The sequence below is a fragment of the Panthera pardus genome, unplaced genomic scaffold (assembly GCF_024362965.1).
Source record: "Panthera pardus isolate Hobbes unplaced genomic scaffold, ASM2436296v1 HiC_scaffold_26, whole genome shotgun sequence".
Taxonomy (NCBI): Eukaryota; Metazoa; Chordata; class Mammalia; order Carnivora; family Felidae; genus Panthera; species Panthera pardus.
In genome coordinates, this window is record NW_026526832.1 from 39,371,362 (window position 1) to 39,378,940 (window position 7,579).

General features: G+C 60.8%; 1 long non-coding RNA gene across 1 annotated transcript; it reads left to right on the top strand.

Moving 5' to 3' along the window:
• The first annotated feature begins 271 nt into the window (after positions 1-271).
• On the top strand, positions 272-2,665 carry LOC109269333 (uncharacterized). The gene is made up of 2 exons (XR_008418135.1): positions 272-1,234; positions 2,468-2,665. It is a non-coding gene; the product is annotated as an uncharacterized LOC109269333 (long non-coding RNA).
• Positions 2,666-7,579: the final 4,914 nt, after the last annotated feature.

Here is a 7,579-nt window from a genome sequence, read left to right on the forward strand (position 1 = left end):
TCTCCGCGGAGCGTGGGTGTTGCCGTCGGCAGGCAGCACGGCTAGGAGGAAAAACCCGAGATCGGCGGCCCCGCTTCCAGCCCCGCGCTTGACAGGCGCCCACCAGGGCAGCGCACGCAGCCTGTCCCCCGGTGCCCCGCACAGGGGGGCGCGGGCACAGAGAGGCCCAGGACCTTGCCCGCAGGTGCACAGCGAGTGACGTGCGGGGATTCGGGACTGAAACAGAGGGCTTCCGGGAAGGGGGGGGGGGGACCTGGGCCTCAGGGGACCCCAAGGTGTTCGTCCAGCACCCCTGGTTTGAAGTCCGGTTGGCTCCCCCAAGGGGCTTCACTGAAGCTGAGGGCAGATCGGGGCGTCAGTCCCATGCTGAGGAAGACGTGGGGGCCACACACCCTTTAGGAACCCGGGAATCCTGAGGGCGCGGCTCAGCTCAGCTCCTCCGGGGCCTCCAGCACGACTTCTAAGGAGCCACGGAGACCCGTCTCTGGTCTTTGCAGAGGGCGTCTAGACACGCTCCCAGTGTAGTGAATCGAGGCTGCGGGGAGGGGGTTGGGCTGAAAGAGGAAAGACACGGCAAACGGGCCCCGGGGCGGCGGCGATGGTGGCCTCAGCCCTGGCTCCCACGGCCCGCGTGCCCCGGACTGGCCGTCCCCCCCCTGACCAGCACTGGGGGGAGCCGGCCTGCCCCCCCGCCCCTGAGGGCCGCCCCTGATCCAGCAGCTTTCAGGCCAGCAAGGGCTGCTTCTGCTGATTCCCAGGCAGGCTTTCATGCATTTCCCACCCAGATTTCTAATTCCACGCCTCGGGGCTCCACACACAGATGATTTTCCCTCTTTTCTACGATGGCGGCTCGGATATTGGGAGATGTCTCCGGGCCGCCCTGTGAGTCTCCTTCCGCGCCCCAGCGTGTCTGCGGGCAGGTGACAGCCGTGTGCGGCTCGCCCCTCGGACCTGGCCGGCCCCAACATCCGGGCACCTTCTGGAGTGTCCTCATGCCTCAGGATCTAAGGGTACCCAGAAAGTTGTCACTGGAGCACACGAGAGTGTCCCCCATGCAGGACGTGGCCTCCAGGGATGAAACGCAAGTTTCCTGAGGGAAAGGAGCCCAGAGACCCGGTGGTCCACAGATGTGGAGGCTCGGGGGTGGACGGGCCCCCTGTGTCCCTCCCAGTGAACCCAGGGCCCCCTGCACTGTTTCTGAAGGCACGCTCTGCTTCTGCGAGGCTGGCAGCAGGTGGGTTGTGAGGCAGCACCACTTTAGTTTAAATTTTTTTTAATGTTTATTTATTTTTTGAGAGAGAGAGTGAGACAGAGCGTGAGCGCGGGAGGGGCAGAGAGAGAGAGGGAGACACAGAAGCCGAAGAGGCTCCAGGCTCCGAGCTGTCGGCACAGAGCCCGACGCGAGGCTCGAACCCACGAACCGCGAGATCATGCCCTGAGCTGAAGTCCGACGCTCAACCGACTGAACCCCCCAGGCGCCCCCCACTTTAGTTTTAGAAAGTTACGTTCAGCACGCGGCTGAAACCAGCTTGCTAAGCAGTAGGTGTCCTGGGTGAGCCTCCCTGGGGGGCAGGGCTCTGCGGGGGAGGGTCTGGGGCCCGCCAGGCTCCATCAACGGGGCCCGCTGCACTCACGGCCCGAGCGACACACTCCACTCCTCCTGATCGTAAAGGAGGGCTCACCGTACCACGTGCACACTTGCTGGGGCGTTCGGGAAGCCCGCGTGTCACCATCCGAAGAGCCACCGGGCGGTTTTCCAAAAGCGGCCGGAGGCTTGTGTGTTCCGATCTCCCGCCAGCGCGTGCGGGTCCCCGACTGCCGGTTCAAGCCCCGAGGAGCCAGGCGAGGCGTCGCTGGCCGGTGGCCGAGGGCGTCTCTTCTGCTCACTTGACGTTTGTGGCTCCTCCCGGGAAGACCGTCTGTTCAAGACCTTTGTCCGTTTACTGAGTGACCAGCTGTTTCACTGTCCAGTTGCGTTTCTGGTGTTTTTTGAGGCCTTTCCTCCGAGCTGGTCTTCAATGGATCTGAGCAGAAAGCGCTTGTCCTCTGTTCCTTCGAGGGAGCGCGCTGGCTCCTGTTGTCAGCGCGGAAATGATGACGGCGTATTTTTTTTTTTTTTTTCAACTTTTTTTTTTTTTTTTTTTTTTTTTTTGGGACAGAGAGAGACAGAGCATGAACCGGGGAGGGGCAGAGAGAGAGGGAGACACAGAATCGGAAACAGGCTCCAGGCTCCGAGCCATCAGCCCAGAGCCCGACGCGGGGCTCGAACTCACGGACCGCGAGATCGTGACCTGGCTGAAGTCGGACGCTTAACCGACTGCGCCACCCAGGCGCCCCAATGACGGCGTATTTTAAAAATACCTTCCCTGTCTCCCTTCTACTCGTTATCATCGCCGCGTTTTTATTTGCTTGTTTCTCTTGGTGCTTACTTTTGTGTCTTTAAATATACGTCTGTCTCCGTTACTAGACTCGCCCGCCCTGAATGATGACTTCTGACTCTCCATCCGTCACAGAACAGAGCAAGTGGGGAGATCCGTGTGCGCTCCCCCGGCGGTGAGCGGCGGCCGAGGACCCGATTTGTCTCCCCTGCTTTCCTCCCGTGTAACGCATATTCACAAACAACATATTTGCTTGAGTTATTTATGCAAAGCAGCATTAGTACATACTTTTGGCCTCTTGTTTTCTCGTTGAAAAATAATTTGCGGAAATCCCGTCAAATTACTTCGCACAGCTAATTATTTTGAAAGGGTTCCTACGGTTGGTGGTACGGATGTGACACATTGTTTCCAGCTTCTCTGAAATTGATGTGGATTCACTTCACTTCCAATTCTTGGTCAAGACGACTCTAATGAGAAGCTTTGTACATTATTAATTCATCCGACATACGCTTATGGTCGGATATGTCCTTACATGGTGGTCCTTTCATTTCTATTGGCATTTTGAGGGAGCTCCCAATAAATACTGCGTTTCTCCCCAACTAGATTCTAAACACACTGAAATAACAAGTAAGGAAATAATTTTGGAGGCAAACGGCACCTTTATCACTGGTAGCAGCCGAACGGGAGGATTCGGCATGAGGTGTATTTGTCAAGGGGGCTTCCGGGAAGACCACCGATCGGGCGGCTTCCCCGCCCCACTGAGGGGGCGCGCGGGCCTCACGGAGTCGGGGCAGCCCGGCTGGGGCCCACGAGGAGAAGGGAAGAGCCGAGCCCAGTTCGGCTGCCTCATCGTTGCTGGCAAACGCCCCCGGGAGTCCGGGAGAAGGCGGAGCGTGTGCTCAGGACACGTCCCTCCACAGGGACCCCAGGAGCGTGAAACACACTCCCTCTCCCGCTTCCCCGGCGGGCTCCCCGGGGGTGGCGCTGCCGGGCGCAGAGGGTGTCTGTCACAGTGAGGACCGTGGCCTCTTCCGGCTTGGGTCGTGAGGCACGTAAGGTAGGAGCCCTGTGGCTTCCATCCGACGCCTTCCGGAAAGCTGGTGTCCTGGGCGCTGTGTCCTTCCTGGGGCGGATGCTCCCCGGCGGCCTTCTTTCTCCCCGGCTGGTCTTTTCCGCCTCCCCGCCGGGACCCCTAACCCTCACTGTGGGTTTCTCCCCGCCAGCTACCTGGCATCCACGTGGGCTCCAGCAGGCGTGCCACAGGCCACGTGCCCAGGACGGAACTTTTCTCCCCCTCCAGCCGCCTGTTCTCCATCTCCGTAAATGGCACCCCCGTCCATCCGCTTCCGGAGCCAGAACGCCGTGTTTTCCGAGACACCTGCCTGCACCGCCCCCTCCCCCCCCTTCCAGAACACCCGCCGCCACCGCAGTCTAAGCCGCTGTCCCGTAACCCCCGACGACCGTCCTCCAAACTGCTGGCTCCTTGACCTCCTTCTGCTGTCCCAGTCACTTAGCCTGACCTTTCAATAAATACTTTTCCCGAGAGGTGGCTGGAGATGTTCCGGGCCATTCTCCGTGGGAACCCGGAGCCCGCGCCCCGTCCTCGGGCGCCGGCCAGAGGGGTCTTCTCAGGACATCACGGGACCGTCGGATCCCCTTCTCCTCTCCCTTTGCTGTGACATTCGGCCCCTGGTTGACAAAGCCGTCCGGCCCGGCCCCACCCTTGGCTCTCGTAGACAAACTCACCTTCTGTGAAGCGATTTATTCCTCTACCAAAAGTGGTGGCAGACCCCCTTATCTTAGGCCCCTGGAGCACACCCAACACGTTCCTGCTGCGTGTCCTCGGGTCATCGCTTCTTGTTCCTGTTCTGGAATTCTCCTCCCTCCCTGGTTTCTTCCTGCCCCCGACCTCCGCCTAAATGTCCCCTTCGCGGGCAGGGTTTCCTTGACTGCTCATCTGGAATAAACATGGAGACGCTGTCCGGGGGGGCCAGGCCCCCTGCCCTGAACCCCTGTCCCCCTGTCCTCGCCTCGTCGTCTCTTCGAACCCCACTCCGATCAGCGCCTCGATGCTGTCCTTGCTCTGGGTTATATAGATAAGAGCTCGGCAAGGGCAGGACCTGTCCGTGCTCCCCAGCAGGGTCACAGGGACAGCTCAGTCCCGGAGCACAGCAGGTGCAGGGCTCTGCCCCTGCCTCCCGATGCCTCCCCGCTGCTGCCTCCAGGGCCCCCCCACCCCGGTCTGTCTGGGGGCTCAGTGTCCCTTCCTCCCTCTGTCAGGCAGGAGAGCATCTTCTGGAAATCCCCCCGTCCCTCTCCTCCCTCCCCTTCTCTTGTGGATTTATACTTCTGTAGCAGTTGCTTTATGGCTGCGGGGGGTTTTGAGGAGGAGAGGAGAGGAATACGCATGGTCTCTTCCCTGCCACACTGGGACCCTAACGACCTGGTTTCATGGGGCAGGACAGAGAGGCTCAGGGCAGAGATTGAAGGCCCTGGCCGCTGTCTGGACCCGGGTCTCGGGTCCCCAGGGTCCTGGCCGATCGTTGTCATCGCCCCTGTGCCCCACCTTAGGGTACAGGTGACGTTTGTGTGTCTCCTGTTCCAGCCATGCTGCTGGGGCCGTGGGGGCCTGGACGTTCTCTGGCGCCATCGGGCAGGTGAGGGGGTGGCCCGGGGGGGGGGCACAGGGGCAGCCCCTCATTGATGTCAGCTCCGGACTGTCGTGCTCACAAGCTACTCAGAAATAGGAAGGAGCTGGGAGGACACTGGAAGGCCACTGTCACTGTGGTTATTGACTGTGCAGTCGGGAGGAAGGAAGCCGCAGGGGGTGAGTCTCACGCCCAGAGACGCCGTCCTGGGAACCTGCCGTCCGCTCTCCCGCACGGCAGAGGGACGGTTGGGCCAAGGCCACCGCTGGCAGGACTGTCTTGCCCGGCCTCCAGTCACGCCCTCGGGAAGAAGCAGTCTCTCCCCGAACCCCACGCTCTTCTCAGAGAGAGGAGGCCTGAGGCACGAGGAGAGGGCAGCTCCACCGGGTGTTTGCTCCCGAGGTCACAGAAGTGGCCCCAGGATCCCCCCCCCCCCCCCCACCGACCCTGTGCACACCCTCCTCCCCACCCTCGGCCAGGTGTCCTGGATGTGCTCGAAATCCCCACCAGTGGAGGTTTGCTAACTGCATCGTGCTGGGTCCTGCCTGGTAGGTAATGGCCCCCCCATTATGGGAAAGGTGTGGTCCTTTAATCCCCTGGGCCCCGTCCCCCAGGCTTTGATCCAGGCACAGACCGGCCCCGAGTTCTCACGTGGACGTGAGGGACAAGGGCGCTTTCTCGCGGCCAGTCCTGCCAGACCATCAGAAGTCCTCTTAGGTGCCACACGCGGTGCAGGAGTGCTGGGGACACGAGAACCCAGGCGGAGCGGGCGGGGTGGGGTGGGGTCCCAGCCTCTGCGAGAGATGCCGGGCCCAGCCGCCGTCAGACCCAGAGTCCGCCCTTTCCCAGCCCCCTCTGCGGTTTGCAGTAGTCACACGGGGAGGAAAGTGTGTGGAGTCTGGACGTGCACACCCCCCCTCCCCCCGGACAGGCCGGAGGGAGAGAGGCAGGAGGGAGGGAAGCGGGAGGCCGGTTCAGGCGGCCTGTCCTCCGGGCTCCCCGGCCGCACAGCCAGAGTCCAGGGGCCTGCAGGCTGGCTCTCCGGGGACGCGCCCACACACAAAGTTGCAGGGGAGAGCCCGCCTAGACGGCTGCCGCTGTCCCTTCTGACCCCGAAATTCCTGAAGCCACGTCCCCTCTGAAACTCCGCTCCGACTCAGACGCACAGTCTCCGCGGCCCTCGTCACCTCTGAGGGCAGCGCCGGGAGAACGAGGTCCCTCCCCAGCCGTCCTCAGAGGGTCAGGTAGCTAATACCACGGCTCGGGTCCCTCACCCTCCAAGTTGACAAACACCATCGCACGCAGAAGTCTATCTCGGTGTTACTGGTTTTGTCCCTACGACCTCTTACGCGCGTCGTTTGCTGAACATGGAAGGCAGCGGAACTGGGGTTACTGATCATTCTGGGTCTCGGCCGTTTGGGCCTCTGTCCTCATGTCCCTCGAGTAGACAGGGTGGCGTCTCTCTGTCTTTCTGTCCCCGGCTGCTGACAGAGGGCCTGTGAGCCAGTGGTTAGTAGTTAATATTCCTCGAAAGTTGACTGGAGCTGTTCTTACTGCGAGCTGAGGTCTGGACTTTGCAGACGCCTCTGAGGGAAAGTCACACTCCGTCACGTCACCGCGTCCTGACCCGCGGGACTTGGATTGGAGCGCGTATGCTCCTCGTCATGACGCTGAACGGACTGCAGGTGGTCAGGGCCTGGTTTTATTTGTCCTGAGACGCTGCCGCTTGGAGGTCGGCGATGTTTCACGTCCCAGAGTCTCGAGAGCCGTGGGAGTTCAGCGGCCTTGAACGGCCCCCTCTTGCCCTGTGTCTGCCCTGGTCAATCGAACGTCCTCACATCAGGCGTGGAACTAACAGGGGGACCCTTCCTCCATCACCACGGCTGTATAATAAATTCGTTCGAAACTTAGTGGCTTGAAAGGAAAAGTATGTAGTGTCTCCAGTTTCTGTGGCCCAGCGGGTTCCCTCTTGGGGTCTGTGTGGGTCACAGGCAGGACGTCAGCCGGGCTGCGGGGTGACCCTGGTCTGGGCTCTCTCACACGGCTCTGGGCAGGCCTCTGGGGCCGGCCGGCTGCCGCGCGGGGTCCTCAGTCCTCAGTGGTGGGAGCCTCTCTGCTCACAAGACAGCGGCTGACGTCCCCAGGGCCAGGACTCCCACGGCCACAGGGAGCTGGTGAGAAAGACCAACGTCATGGTCTTTTGTGACCTCGTCTCAGAAATGACAGCCAATTGGTTTTTCTCTGTTCTATTTATTAGAAAAGTCACCAGGTGGAGTCCAAAGACGAGGCAAAGGGGTCACATGGAGGTGTGAACCCAGGAGGTGTCAACCTCATCAAGTCAAGTCCAACCAAAGGACCTCCTCCTGGGTGCCATGCGCCCTTCTGGCGGGGGCGGGGGGGGGCGGGGTTTGCAAGGAGAAGTCAGATTTGGTTCCCGGCCTCAAGGGCATGATAATTTTGTGTGAGAAGGGGGTATATAAACAGATTATGTTAAGCAAAATAACACAAACATTTAAAAGGTATAATGGTAGCTCAGAGAAAGAGTGGTTCAAC